This window comes from Gorilla gorilla, chromosome 14 (assembly GCF_029281585.2).
Source record: "Gorilla gorilla gorilla isolate KB3781 chromosome 14, NHGRI_mGorGor1-v2.1_pri, whole genome shotgun sequence".
Taxonomy (NCBI): Eukaryota; Metazoa; Chordata; class Mammalia; order Primates; family Hominidae; genus Gorilla; species Gorilla gorilla.
This window is the reverse complement of record NC_073238.2, coordinates 104901465-104918064: the sequence shown is the minus strand read 5'-3', so window position 1 is coordinate 104918064 and position 16600 is coordinate 104901465. Positions and strand designations below refer to the sequence as shown.

The window sequence follows — 16600 nt, the reverse complement described above, 5'->3', positions numbered from 1 at the left end:
TCAAAGCTCTAATTCCAAGATTGATTAACTGTAAGCATTTTAAATACAAATAATGCCATACCTAGACACGTTATAATTGAATGCTGAACATAAAATAATAAGAAAATTTTTGAAAATGCCTGAAGAGGGCTAAAAAAGACATATTATACGTAGGAAAGCAACTAAACGAATGATGGTTTACTTCTGAGAGGTTAATGAAAAAGTGCAAAGTGCTGAACAATGAGAGAACAAACTCAGGATCGTATATTTAATGAAAATATCCTTAGAAAATGCAAGTAAATAAAGGCATTTTCAGATAGATCACATCTGTGAGGATTTGAAGCCAGTTGACCTTCACTAAAACAAATGCTCTAGGGAGGTTTTTAAGATGAAGGAAATGGAACCTGATGGACATTTGAATGTAGGGTAAATATTAAAGGACGCTAGTGACAGTAAATACGCACAAATATAAAATACCATTTGTTCTCCTAATTTATTTAAAAGACATTTGCATGTTTGAGACAAAAAGTGTACTGTGGGGTTTAAAATATACATAGAGGCAGGGTGCAGTGGCTCACGCCTGTAATCTCAGCATTTTGGGGGGCCGAGGTGTGTGGATCCTCTGAGGTCAGGAGTTTGAGACCAGCCTGGCCAACATGGTGAAACCCAGTCTCTACTAAAAATACAAAAAAATAGCTGGACGTGGTGGCGGGTGTCTGTAGTCCCAGCTACTAGGGAGGCTGAGGCAGGAGAATCACTTGAACCTGCGAGGCAGAGGTTGCAGTGGGCCGAGATGGAGCCATTGCACTCCAGCGTGGGCAACAAGAGTGAAACTCTGTTTCAAACAAAAAATTAATTAACTAATTAAATATACATAGAAGTAAAATCTACAAATTTATAGCAAAATAGGCAGTGATATTTAGAATTACATCATTGAAGGGTTTTCTTTATATTTCATGTAAGTTGTCATGACATTAATTCTAAATTATTTGTGTCAATATTTTCTAAATTCTCACAAGGTTGATACTTAGCTAATACCATTTTAGTTACATAGGAGGTTAGTTCATTGTATATGGTGACAGTCTTAAACCTTGAGATGTACTTGTCTCACAGGACCTGGTTAAGAAAAGCTACCCTAAGTGAAAAAACAAGACATTCTATTCTTACTCTACTTAATCTTCCTGTGGAACTTCATTCATTTCTACAGTTTCAGCTAGTATGCATATATTCCTATCTCTTAAATAGTGAACACCAGCTTACCTACTGAATATTTATCTTTGCTAATTTCACTTCAAAATCTACATATACAAAACTTGCCATGTCATTTTCGTCTCCAATTATACTAAGTTTAGGTATCTTATCTCAGGGAATGGCAACACTCTCCATTTGCTGCACAAGCCAGCTGCCTAGGCAGCATCCTTTACCTGCCCCTCACCTATCCCTCATTTGGGATGTCACAGCAACAAGACCTTGGCCATATAACAATTGTTGAGAAACAATATCCGTGTTAGTCTTCTGAGGCCATAGAGCTGCAGTGTGGATGCATAGCTGTGTAATGGTAAAAAAAAAAAAATAGAATAAGAACTCAACTTACCTGTTTAACCCTGAATTATTATTATACAAATCCTCATAACAATGTGATATAATTTCTAATAGTGCAGAGACTACAGCCAATAGAAGGAACCCAGCTGGGACATTTAGGTGTATTTACTCCCCTACGTTAACTCTGTTTACAATACTTAGGGAAGTTGACATGTCTTTACTAGAGAGAGAAGAAAAATTGTTCTTTAATGAGAACCCCCAGATATGCTATGGTTCTCTTCAACATATTATTTTTGTTTAGTTTAGTTATTACTTTTTGTCAGATAAACCTATTTTATAATGATGTTTGGGATTGTTTTGATGTCCTATACAACATTTACTTCATCAAGCAAGTTGCAAATTGACCTTCCACTAGATGAAAACATCAGATGTTCAGCTTATAAGAAAGAACATTCCAGGATCCTCAGAATGGGAAAGTATGCATCCTTCAGCCAAATCAATTAATTAATGAGTACCCCAGATGGGAGTGGTTATGGTCAATGTAAGGGAAATTTTACCTTGGTACGGAAATATTTTAACCATATATATTTTATCCAATTACGTAAATGAATACACTGTGAATAAGAAATAACTGGGGATATATAAGCCCAACTCAACATGCCTTGATTTTATCCCGTGTTCTAACATCTTTTGATATAAACTTGTTTACAATCCCCAGAGTAAGAAGATTTTATGGGTTCTATAAAAATTAATTAGCCAAAAGAAAAATCTAATTGGTTAGGGGATACAAGAGACATTAATACCTATTAGATAGTTCAAGTCCTAGTGGTCGCAGATGAATCAATTTGTCTCTTTTCTATGTTACATAGGGTAATCAAGGTTTATAGGACTGCACTGTAAACATAAAGGGTCAGTAACACCTTTTCAGACACATTTGTCCTTGCACTAAATTATGACCTTTAATTGGTAAATCTTAACTAGACTGTAAAATGAAGATCTTGATGCTTGGATGAAGGGGCCAAACAAATTATAGTCTGTTGGCAAAACCCTATGACATTAGACGGGATAAATCTCTTTCTTGTTGGGGGGCAAATGAAGGTTTGTGTGAGGTTAAACTTCTTGCCAACAGAAAAAAATACCTTTTCCCCTCATTGTACCTGTAATGGACTTGACCAGAAATACTGCTATTCCTGGGTTGATGAGAGTGATGTTACTACTGGTGTGACTCGTTTGGTCAAATGCCTTTTATGGAGGCTACAGTGAAAACTTGCCAAACAGAGGATCCCAGAGACCTTATACTTGGCTAGAATGAAAGAGAATGGAACTACTGGTTTTGCTTTTACTCATGCTGTTAGCCTCTCAGAAAAATGCAGAAGGAAAGTTGAAAACAGGTGAGCTGACACAGTCTTATCAGCAAAGTCACGCAAGGCTATATAGCAGCCTGATTTTCAAAGTGGTTGCAACGAACTGACAAAAACCTACCATCTCACAGGGAAGTATTGCACAGCCTTCCAAACTCTGTGATTAAAGAGTGACATCAGCTTCTGACAAAACTGCATCAAAATCTACTGATATCGCATCTGCTGCTGGTTTAACCGTACATTGGACACTTCATGCTGGTTTATCCCTACATTAAGAGTGGTTGCTGAATTGGACCACCATGATTGACTGACCACTTATAAAATAAGACTAAAAAATATCCTGAAGTGACAGCTGAAGACAGGCTATTTGAAAGACTGAATAGAAAAGAAAAGAAAGTTAAAAAAAAAGATTGCTTGCCTTAAAACCCCAGCCCAGAAATAAAACCTAGTTATTTTATGAGTGGGTTATGGATAAACATTCAGATTTGATAAAACCCCAGATATCCTGATAATCTATATAAAAGAGAAATTTCCAAATGGGATGAAAATGATATAGCACTCTGTTTGATATGTTAACCACTGTATCAACTAGAAGTGGTTAAGAATGTTATGTGGTGATGCTCTTTCTGAATTGACTTTGCAAGATCCAAGTGCCTTTTTCCAAAACAATTCCCCCTCTTTTAAATAAGGCATATAAAATCTCAATATCCTTCTCATGTAGAACTTACTCCTTGTGATATAATTGATCTCACTCCCTTGTGTATCTGTATTATAGGTTGTTTGCACTGCAATTTAAAATGTATTCTTTAATCATATGTTTTTGGCTAATTCACTGATGTATCAATAATTGAAAAATGTTGGAGATAATGTAATTATGAATAGAATAGTCATGATATTTTGTCCTCTTTTAGAATTGTTACATTTTTATTTGATATTTGAAATTTAGTCACATTATAAATATTACAAAACATAGGTATCTTAAAAGTGCCTGATAATTTTAATCCAGTGAAATAAGAAATTGCAGTATTGGATCTGGTTGTTCATTTGAAAGCCCTGCTTGAGTGCAGGTTTCTGTGCAACGGTAAGAAAAATAATTTAAGAATGTGGTACATCCATTGAAATATGACTTATTGTTAGAAAAATACCCATAGCAATGTGCCATAATGTTTAATAGGTCATACAAATCTGCTAATTGACAGAACAGAACTGGAGCTTTCAGAGACATTATTTCTATTGTGCTACCTTGGGTTGGAATTCTTAAGGATGGTGAAAATCATTTATCAAAAATTGAAGCAGCTCTTTAACAGGAATTACCTTTTATATTGTGGTTCTGGGTCTCTTCATTATTTTGTATTATTTTCTGTTAAGTAAATAGCATTTTGAAGACATTTTTGAAAGACATTGGGGAAAAAAGTCACAATGGGGAAGAACTTAAATGAAATAAATTGGGAACACTGCAGCCAGAAAATGAAAGAGGCATCAGGGATAAGGCAGGAAATTATATCTCCAGAGAAACACTTGTGAAGGCTCATCAAAATACTGAGATTTATTCTTATGATTATAGAGCATCCTCCCCTTACACACCTTATAGCCAACTAGAGTAAGACATCAATATAATAACAGTGGATTATAGGTAAAAGAGAAAGAAGATACAGACTCTGTCTGAGAAAAATGATTAGAAAACCCAATGTCAAGAGGGAGACAACAAGGACACTAGAGAAATTTGTAGATTTTAGCACCTACAGCTACAAAAAAAGACTTTTAACCCAACCCAGCTCCTACCCAGATTAGCATAAAATTTCACGCTAAATGCCCGTTTATGTCAGTTCCCATTACCCAATACATCATGTCCAGCTTTTAGGAGAAAATTGCAAAGCATGGTAAAAGATAAGAAAAAATATAATCTGAAGAGAAAAGCACCCCTGACAACCAGACTCAATAATAAACAGATGTTGAAATTATAAGAGGGATAATTTAGAATAGCTGTAATTACCATGTTAAAAGAAATAATGGGACAAAAAGTAATGAGAGAAAACAGATGGATGATGTGAGCAGAGAGATAGAAATTCTAATAAATGAATAAATAAAGTCCTAGAACTCAGCCAGGCACAGTGGATCATGCCTGTAATCCTAGCACTTTGGGATGCTGAGGTGGGTGGATCACCCAAGGTCAGGAGTTCAAGACCAGCCTGGTCAACATGGTGAAACCCCATCTCTACTAAAAATACAAAAAATAGCTGGACATGGTGGCACACGCCTGTAGTCCCAGCTACTGGGGAGGCTGAGGCAGGAGAATCACTTGAACCTGGGAGGTGGAGGTTGCAGTGAGCCAAGAATATGCCACTGCACCCCAGCCTGTGTGATAGAGTGAAACTCTGTCTCAAAAAAAAACACTGGAACTCAAGAACAGTAGCAAAAATGAGAAAAACTTTGATGAGCTCATCAGTAGACATGACATGTCTGAAGAAAGAATTAGTGAGCCAGAAGATACGTAAATAGAAACACTCCCACATGAAAAACAATAATATGAAAAACAATAATAATAATAATAATAATAAACAATATAAAAGAAACGGTATCGAAAGCAGTAGCCTACCTGCAATTAGAATACCAGATGAGAAAAAAATAAGAGAGAAAGAGAGAGAGGAAAATGCAGAAAGAAAGAGAGAAATGAGATGAAGACATATTTGAAGTAACAATGAATGAAAACTTTTCAAAAATTAATGACAGACATAAAACCACAGATCCAGGAAGCTTAGAGAACAGCCAGCAAAATAAAAACCAAAAGAAACATAGCTATTAATAAGACATAACTTCAGAAAACCAAAGGCAAAGAGAAAATCTCAAAAGAGGCTAGGGGTAGTGAATGGGAAACTACCTTATTTATAGAAGAGGAAGAATAAGAGTTACAGCATGCTTCTTGTCAGAAACCATGCAAGAGAAATGAAAGTGGAGTCAAATTTTAAAGTTTTGTCAGAAATAAAATAATGAATAAAAACACCAACCTGAAATTCTATATCCAGCAAAATTATCCTTCAAAGTTTCAAAAGGATAAAGACCTTCACAATTGAAAGTTGAGGTAATTCATCATAAGCAGATGTACACTACAAAATTGGTTAAAGAATTTATGAAGAAATAAAATAATACAGTTTAGAAACTTGGCTCTGAAGCAAGAATCAAACAACATCAGAGAAGGATTACAAAGAGTATCAGAGAAGAATTAAATGAAGATAACATTATTTTATCTTAACTTATTCCTAGGTGATCTAAAAGATAACTTTAAATTAACAAGAGTAATGAGCTAAATGATTTTTTACATACAAATAAATGAAATGTCACAAGAGACAGAAAAGAGAAATTGGAAATATGCAATTATAGCAGGCCTGCACTGTACTCTTAAGTATGAACTGCACATAGTTACTGTTTCAAATAGTCCAGTATGGAAAGTGGGGAGAAAGAGTAACTTTATACTAAAGAAATCTGAAAAACACTACTTCAGCCAGTTGATGAAGGTTAACAACAAACGTGCTAATCCACACTGAAAGTATGTTTCCTTTATATGGTACCATGAAATTGCACTTTATTTGTATGATTTTCCTCACCCAAACCCATAACCCCAGTCTAATCACGAGAAAAACATCAGACCATTTTCAATGGAGGGACATTCTTTAAAGCAGTTCAACTGGTAATACTCAAAACTATCAAGTTCATCAGAAACAAGAAAAGTCTGAGAAACTATCACAGCCAAGAGGAGCATAATAAATACAAGTAAGATGATATTCTGGATGAGGTCCTGAATAAGAAAAAGAATAGCGGGGAAAAACTAATGAAATCTGAATAAAATATGAATGTTAGTTAAATAATACATTAATATTAGTTCAGTAATTATGGCAAATGTACCATACTAATGTAAGATGTGAATAATAGTCCAAACTAGGTTTGGGTATGTATGAACTCTCTGTCCTATTGTTGTGACATTTTAGGGGACAGGTGCTTAATTCTTTGGATAGTTTATCTTTTTAAAATTGAATAACCAAAGATTTTAACTCAACAGAGATAATATGATAGCTCAACAAATTCACTCAATGAAAATAAAAGCATTTTGTCATGAGACCAATAGCAAGAGATTTAGGAAGACTTGAGCAGAGTTATTTATATTTGACAGATCACTTCATTATTTACCAAATATACTACAAAAATATGTCCCTTTCATTCATTAAGATTTTTATGAGGAATGTTCTTTTTTATTAGTTAATGAGATTAAAGAAAATTAGATAAAGCTATTTGTGTTTCATTGCTACTACATTACCTATAACGAACCTAATTTTTCCAATCTTGAGTGAGCCAAAGTAGATGTGTAGAATGTGGGATTTGAAGAGTTTTGAATTTGAATTTTGTGCTCTGAGGTTCACATAAAAGAGTTACTTAATTATTAGTATTTAATTCTACACTGTGGCCCAGCAATCATACAAATACACTATTTTGCTGATATTATAGACCTCATTTGGAAAGCAAATTTCTGTCCTAACTTCTAAATTCTTGAGCGATCTTTAGTTTTATCTACAAGTACTGGCAGTAGCTTATAATTTAAAATTATATTTGTTTTGTCAATATCAAAATATTAATTAAAATATTTGATTAAAATATTAAAACCATAGATATCGGAATTACAAAATTATGCATTGTCAATATTTTGTTAAAAAATAGATATCATTAGGGAAAATAGATGAAAAATAATGAGAACTAATGTAGGTGTATTAGTCTGTTCTCACACTGTTATAAAGACACACCTGAGACTGCTTGAGACTGGGTAATTTATAAAGAAAGACAAAAGATTTAACTGGCTTATGGTTCTGCAGGCTCTGCAGGAAGCATAGCAGCATCAGCTTCTGGCAAGTTCTCAGGGAGCTTTCACTCATGATAAAAGGCAAAGTGGGAGCAGGCATCTTACATGGCAGGAGCAGGACCGAGAGAAAGTGAAGGTGCCACACACTTTTAAACAACCAGGTCTCCTGACAAGTCCATTATGAAAACAGCACCAAAGGGATGGTACTAAACCATTCATGAAACATCCACCACCATGATCCAACAACCTCCCACCAAGCCCCACCTCCAACATTGCAGTTACAATTGAACATGATATTTGGGTGGGGACAAAGATTCAAACCATATCAGTAGGTATTAAAGTTTTATTAATGTGATATTTAAATAACTAAGAAGTAAATAAAAAGAGAATTTCACCAGGAATAGCAATCCATTAAATATTAAATTTAAACGTGAGTACTGTATAGCTTTTTAAAAATCCATAAAAAATTTAACAGATTAGTCATTACAGATTTGTTAACTGAAAATGATATCAATAGACAAGATTCAGATAGACAGTAAAATGTCAGAAACATAAAGAACACATGAAAAATAGCAAAAAATCTGATATATTGCAAGCTGACATAGTTCTAGAAGAAATTCTAGAAGATAAGAATTGAGAGAATACAAAACTTGTGTTTGAAATTTTCTCAAACTATTAAAGAATGTCAATCGTGAGATAGAGCAATCTTTAAAAATCTGAGTCATAATAAATAAAAAGGAAACCACATCTAAGCATGTCATACCGAAGTATGTGAACATTAAAAAAAGATAAAATTCTAAATGTAGGCTAGACAGAAATATTATCTTAAAGGAACAATGCTAAATTTAAGAAATAATTTTCCAAATGAAACAATGGAGCTCAGGAGACCCTGAAATTGCTATCTCAAAGGATGAAAAAATATCTTCCAACCCAGAAATCTAAATAAAGATATTCCTCAAAGTGAAATTTCAAGACACTTTTGGACAAATAAATATGAATTCGTCATCTATACATCTGCAATAGTCATACTAATGCTGTTACTTCAGGTAGAAAATAAAGCATTCCAAATAGAAATATGAAAATTTTGAAGAAACTTACAATCCTCAAACAGGCAATTATGTGCAAAACTCTTAGTGAATGGTGACTGAAGACAAAAACTTAAGTAATAATAGTAAAAATAATGCTGTCTTGTGTGATTCAAAATACCCGAAATGCTTGGGTTCCTACAGAATTATGACAGTTGCCTGATTTCAAATCTCTTAACATTTCCTCAAAAATATCATACGTATGGAACAATGCAGGACAAAAACACTAGACTCAGAAGTAACAATCTTTTACATTTGGGAGTGATACAACTTGGAAGGAGAAGATGTCCAGTGGAACTAGGAAGAAAGGGGAAAAATAGAAGCAGGTAGTAGAAGTTAAGGATTCTACAAAAAGTAAAATTAATTGTAAAATTAAGAACATAATTGAAAAAGGCACCTATGAAGTGAGAGCTACAGAAAGTTATCAAAACCTTTAACTTCGGCCTATATACCCATTATTTCTGGTCCAGAAAAATGCAACACATTTAAAAGTGAGAAAGAAATTTATATGGTTTGGATTTGTGTCCCTGCCAAAATCTCATGCTGAATTGGAGGAGGGGCCTGGTGAGAGGTGATTGGATCATGGGGGCAGATTTCCCCTTTGCTCTTCTCATGATAGTGAGTGAGTTCTCATGATAGTGAGTGAATTCTCACGAGATCTTATGGTTTAAAAGTGTGTGGCACTTTCCCCCCATTCTCTCTCTCTCTCCTTCTCCACCATGGTAAGATGTGATTGCTTCTTCTTTCCCTTCTGCCATGATTGTACGTTTCCTGAGGCCTCCCAGTCATGATTCCTGTTAAGCCTGTGGAACTGTGAGTCAGTTAAACCTCTTTTTTTTTTTTTTCATAAATTACCCAGTCTTAGTTCTTTATAGCAGTGTTAAGAATGGACTAGTACAGAAATACACAGTCAAAAAGTATACATAGCTACTATAATAACACAACAATATAAAAATCAAAATGTTGTTAACATTAAGACATCAGCTGATAAAATTTATATCTAGACCATTTACAAAAAAAAACAGAAGAAAACTAACACAGCATTCAGATCTAAATATTTACATACTATTTAACAGAACCAAGAGTTTATCAATGGGCTTAAATTTGTGATATTCAAATGGTTTGCCATATATCCACATTACCGGAATGGATCATTGAAGCCTCATTTATGTCACTAATTATAAGATATACATTGAACCTGAAGTTAAGAGACACACTTATTAGTTTTAGTCTCCTATATCACTGGCCAAAGGCAAAGAAGAAGGTTACTATATGGGCTAGTATAGCTGGTCCTAATTATTATGGAGAAATTAGTTTTTTCCTATATCTTTGGTATGGGGCAATCTATTCATAGGTCACCTGTTAATACTTCCATGTCCACTAGCAAAAGTTAATGAAACATTACAGCTATCAATGCAGGTGTGGGTAGGATCACTGAGGCTACAGATAGTTTAGAGATGAAGGTTTTGTTCACCCCAATGCTCACATCACCTTCCTCCTTTGACAGAGGGTCCCCATTATATTTTGCTATTTGGTGGCTTCAGATGGAGACTTGAAGGCCAAAAAGGGAAAAAAGACTTACTTCTTCCAGTTTACTTGCTAGTCCTATAAGCTTCCCCCTAGCAATGGCCCTTGCCCTGACCTGAATCTCACCTCTATTAAGCCCTTCCTCTGGACTCCACAGATACCATTACCAGCTAGATAACACCTCTGAGGCCTACATCTTAGAATTTTAGGAGTCTCTTAAGCAAGCTTTCAGGTTTTGATAAAGCCAATGTTATTTTTTTGTTGTTATGAAGGATAGCCTTCAGCTTGGCAACTACTTCCTGTGATTACTACATTGTGTTATACAACACAATTGGTACCTGTTGTGGGTGTGGGCAAGAGGCTCCCACCTATTCTTCTGACGAATGTGCGGTGGTGCTGCCAGATACTCCCTTGCTCCCCACCAAGAGGGTCCCAGCTTTCCCTAAGCCCACACCCACACTCCAACTGGGGCAGAGAGTGGCAGAGTCACAGGCTGCTGATGGAGGAGGCAGATGGGCATTGCATGGAGCACCAAAAGTCAGGAAATAGGAAGCTGAGAACCCGACCCAGGAGTGGAAGGAGGCGGTGTGGAATAGCCATGTGTGAACCGAGACTCCAAGCCCCAGCATATGCTTCATTGTCTCATCTGACTTCACATACAAAGCACACATTCAAAGATAAAATTATTGTGAATTTCAAGATGGCAACCACAGAGCATTAAACTCTTTATACATTGGGGTTTTGTGTGACTGCACTGGTTGCTTATCTACGATGCCAGCTCTGTACACTGGCAAGGTAAATGCAAACACTTTACTATTATTCAATAGGGAATGCAAATTGCACATTTTCAAGGTCTGTGTAATATGAATGAGAGGATGAGGTCTGATTAACTTTTTAATTGCTTCTACAAATTAAGTGCCTGTCTGGTACTTAGTAATTTTTTCCCTTGAATCATTTCCTCAGACTATCTGACTCAATTGCCAGAATTGCTCTATAAATTGCAGTTTTTTTGTTGTTTGAAAATCATAATGATTTTATAAGAATGTGACATCACTCTATATAAGTATGTTTATATCATGCATGTTGATAAGCTTACCAAATACTTAATGTGGTCTAGAACCATTTTATTTCTTTTAAATTTAATTAAACATAGGTATTAAAACTGATTTAATATAACTTTTATTTCCTTGCTTCTGTTTGCTGAATACATACATTTGTGATCCCTTATCAAAGGTAGTAGCTTTCTTTTTTACCTGATCACAGAATTTATACAGAACTGATCACTGACTTGCTAATGGCTGGAGAAGAAGGTAATACACATGGCCTTTAATTAATTTATTTCTTGATTAACTGATGGAAGGTGCTACCTGAAAGGAATGAAAGCAGATAACCCAACCTAATTTTTTTTACAAAGCTGCTAATGATCAATCTCCTATAAATAGGCAAAATATATTTTAGATGAAGAGGGATTTTTAGGAAATTCATTTAGCAGGATACCCTTGGTTTAGCATTGCGTAGGCAAAGCAAACCTAGGATATAGGGATTGATGAGGTATGACTTTTGGTAACATATTACATAAGCTATACCAAGTCTACAAAGTCTGGGATACAAAGTAGAGCTGTTTTACCATTTATATAGTAACTAACATGTATCCCCTGCTAAAGGCCCCATACATTGCTCAGGGCCAAAGAGCTTATGTTTGATATGTGAAGGAAGGAATCACTCTGACCTCTCCCTGTTTCTCCTTTGTTTATTTATTGAATCATTAAAATAATGGGCAAAATCTCTGAACTGAGTCTAATTTGGCAATCAAATTATTTTCATAATTATAAACATATTTGAATTTAAACTTAAGGACAAAAATACGTGTCTTAGCCCCATATATTTCAAGCCACTTGCCCTTTAAAATTTTGAAAGTTGAAACAATGTGTTTGACACGAAGCCATTTATCTGGAAAAAGCGGGAAGAGAAATTCTTGATGTTAATGCACACAATTATACACACTTAAAACATTTTAAAAGCTGTCAACTTCTCGGTTCATCAACCTTAACAGCAACCCATAAAATTGTTCTTGTTTTGTACATCTTTAATTTGAAAAGCAGAGAAGCATGATGTTGTACAGCTTTGATAGCATCTGTCACTCACATCAGGGACATAAGTTTGTTTCCCTAATGTGCCTTATCTATATTGAAGTTTTTGCCATAAATCTTATTTTTTAAATAAGTAAATTCATGAAGCTTATAATCTGCACATTATGTACAATTTTAATATATAAGATGATAGCACCCTCTAACATTGATTTCACTTAATCTTTAACCTGACATATTGCAGGTTTTACGGTAGCAGTTCTCACATTGAGACTCCATCTGTTAATGGCAGGAAACGACATTGCTATACTCCAGGAAGCTGCCAAAAAAGTGTAAATGACTTGATATGCCGTGCACTGTGGTGTTCCACTGTACTTAAAGATGCTCTTTTTGTATTTCCCAAATACATGGTAATGGCCATCAAATACAACTGATAACAATCCCCGAAGATCAGTATCAGTTACACATATTAAGACATGAAGGAAACAACAATAATTTATATCTACTACTGTTGATGTATAAAAATTCCTGTAGCATCTCTCAGAGAAGTATCTAGGCATTCTGACAGAACTATTAAAAGTGTTAGTTCCTATCAGTGAGCTAAGTTAAGGTTGCCAAATGCTTTCTCAAGCTCTGCAAGTCAGTGAATCCTTTAAGTCATACTACTTTGATTATATTAGTTACAGGGCTTCTCATAATCTTTCCAAGTGTGTCAAAATGGAATAATGTGAGCATTCAAAAGCAATTTATTTCCTGGAAAATCTTCAAAAAATGCAAAAGACACTTTTCCATAGATTAAATAGGGGAGCACGTCTTGACAAATAGAATCTTTTTCCAGGTCAGATAAATAAATATTCATTTGGCACCTACTGTGTGTCAGGAAATTGCTGAGTGCTGGGTGTATAGATTCTATAAAATATATTTTCTTCTCACAGAAAACACATCAATAATTTACTGAAAATGATACACTTACATGGAATTGGAAGGCAATCCATTTGTCATAAGGGCCACCAGAGAGAGAGAGAGAGAGAGAAGTAACATTGTAGTTTAGGATAGTAGAAAGAACTAGAATTTTAATTGACACTGGCTTAAATAAAAGTAACCTTTAACACATTTTTGTTGTTGTTGTTCAATGACATTGGTAAAGGTCTATGATTTCTATAACTTTGTTTTCTTATCAATAAATTGGAAGGTGTTTATGCCTATCAAAGGGAGTAGGTTTATTGTAGGAATTAAATTAGATGCGCAAATGTATAAAATTCAAAGGAGGAAGAAATTTAATGATCTTTTATGGTCACAGAAAGCTTCACATAAAATATCATACTTAACCAAGGTATTGAATGCTATCTATGTTTAATAGGTGGAAGACGGAAAGAGAAAACCATATGAAAAAAAGACACAAATTTCTAAAAAAGCATCCTGTCTTTGAAGAGTGGCAAATACTATTCTGTTTTTGAGTACAGAAATAGATCCAACTTGGAATTATAAAACAGAATGGTAAGAATATAAGTAGAGAAAGATAGATAAAATTGTTGTTTTCTATATTGGATATTTTTTCTCTGGATGCAGTCTTTATTGTTTTTTCATCCAAACATGCTGTAGAGTTGGATTTGTTTTACTAATTAAGTATTCTATTTGAAATAAGTTTGAATTAGCATCAGAAGGCAGTCTAAAATTGTAGTATAAATTCCCTAAAAGGAGAAGGTTCTACAGTTTCGGCTTCATGTAGAGACTTACACTATCTAGAATGTATCTTATAGAAAACACATTTTTAAATATATGTTGAGAAAATTATGTTAATATTTGAAATGTAATACAAGTATATATAGTAAGCATCACAAATTTAGAAAGCAGTTATTAATCATGCAGTGTCAATACATAATGAAAGTTTGTTTTGTTTAATTATAAACTTCTTTATGTGTTTATAGAATTATCTCACTCTCACAAGGAACTTTAATAGGCTATATACATTAATTCATCTCTTTGGAAATACTGTTCACACAGAATTATCACTGAAGTATGAAATTAAGTTTGCTGATTCAAGAGTTCTATAGTTTTAATTTTTGTCAATAAATGTAAACTTCTTATAATTTTTCATGAATTGTAAACTATAGTATAGTCCTGATGTATTTTAAGTAAATTAAATTTACACTTCACAATTACTAACTTTTAAAATTCATTCAGTATAATTTACCATAATATATAAAATATGAGAAAGTTCAAGAATTATTTCCTTTTTTTGCCTAGTATTAATAGCAGATCTGCTTACATTAACCCAAGGGAATATTGACACTACTGTTTTACTCAGAGTTACAAAGAAAATTCCTAAAGACTTGCCCCCTGACTCATTCATATATTCACACATTCACAAAGTATACAACACTCAATTAGGAAGAATTTTTTGATCTCTACCAGTAAAAAATACTGCTTCCCTAGCTTCCAAAAAGGGTATTGTTATATTACATACATTTATTTGGTTGGCTAATTTAAGTATGTCCTCAACTTGAGTGTGAAAATCTTGATTCTTCTCATATTAAATAAGTCAATTAGTGTCATGAATTTGTTTTTATGAAGCTCATGGCAGCCTGTTACCTCTGTTAAGCCATTGTTGTCCACATCCATTGGGCTTCTGCTGAAATGCAGCTACTGTTTTGCACCATCTTCTGGATGTCTACAACTGAGTCCTATGGTTGCTATCTTCTTTCCATCAACATACTCTTCCTAAACTCTTGTCTTGTTGAAACTCCCTTTTTTGGCATCTACAAGACAGTTCAAATTTTGTTGTGGGTTTCAAAAAGGCTTTTCTTTACATTAATATTACAATTATGAAAGTTAAAATGTACAGCACAAAATAACCTGTTAACACAGAGGAATTAACTAACAAGTGAAATTGAAAAGACTGTATGTAGCTCTGGGTATAAGTTAAAATTGTACCAGGCTACTAGTAAGAAATGAATAATAGGAATTTAAACAAAATAAACATTTCTTTTATCTATTGTAAACAACAGGGTGTTAAACAACTGTGGAATGTTGGATTATTTGTGGATATTTGTTCCAAATGTTTTCCTCTCTCCCTGGAATAGAATTTTGCATTCCGTTGTTTCTAACTTTTCAGTGCCTCATCACTTGGACTTAACCATATGACTTGCTTTGACCAATAAAATATAAGTGGAAATTCTACTGTGCTACTTCCAAGAAAAGTCTTAAAGAAGTCTGGAAATTTTCCACATCTCTCTATACATGTCCTCTGTCCCCAATCAGAAGAACACATACTAGGAAGTTGTTAATTCTTTAGCTCAGATCCTGGAATGAAGACACCTGGAGTAGACTTGAAAGTCTGAAGTCCAGCTGACCCCCAGCTCAAATTAGTGAAAGTACAGTCCACCAGCCAACCTGTGAGCAGGAAATAAATATTTGTTTTAAGTTACTATATTCAGAATAATTGTACCAAATTTATCTCAAGTTATCAGTTCTCCAGGGATAGTATGACAGCTACCTGTTGAGACCTTGGACACTTTTATCTTTTAGGCACAATATATTTAACTGACTTCCATCTTCAAGCAAACAGCTGTTCTCCAAATAGCAATTGGAATTTGCAGGTAACATTTCTAATATATATTTTGCCAAACTTACCTACAATAGAGCCATAAAACTGTAATCTTTAACTAGGAATATTGCCTGTTGTAATAAAATTGTGGTTCTGTTACTAAGAAAATAATGGATATTGAACAGACATCTGGTAATCATTGCCAAACTCTGACGTAGCCCTCTGTTGTAGGCTAGTGTTCTCCCCAAATTTAAATGTTGACATCCTAACAGCCAGAACCTCAGAATGTGACTGTGTTTGGAAATAATGTTTTTAAATCGGTATACTTCAATTAAAACAAGGTCATTAAAGTAGGCTCTGATAACCAATATGACTGGTGCCTTTACATGAAAAGACAATTAGGACGCAGATGGGTACAGCATGATAACCATGTGAAGACATAGGAGATACACAGTCTCTACAAGCCAAAAGAGAGGCATCAATAGGAAGTAACCCTACCAATATCTTGATCTCAGACTGTTACCTTCCAGAATTGTGGTACTTTCTTACTGCAGTCTTACCAAATAAATACATGTTTTGATACCAGGTCTGAGGTACTCCCATAACAAATACCTAAAGATGTGGAA

General features: G+C 34.3%; 1 long non-coding RNA gene across 1 annotated transcript; it reads right to left on the bottom strand.

Moving 5' to 3' along the window:
- Window positions 1-589: 589 nt before the first annotated feature.
- On the bottom strand, window positions 590-15820 carry LOC129526086 (uncharacterized). Its single transcript, XR_008670693.2, has 3 exons — window positions 15701-15820; window positions 15020-15186; window positions 590-814 (listed from the first exon to the last, which is right to left on the bottom strand). It is a non-coding gene; the product is annotated as an uncharacterized lncRNA (long non-coding RNA).
- Window positions 15821-16600: the final 780 nt, after the last annotated feature.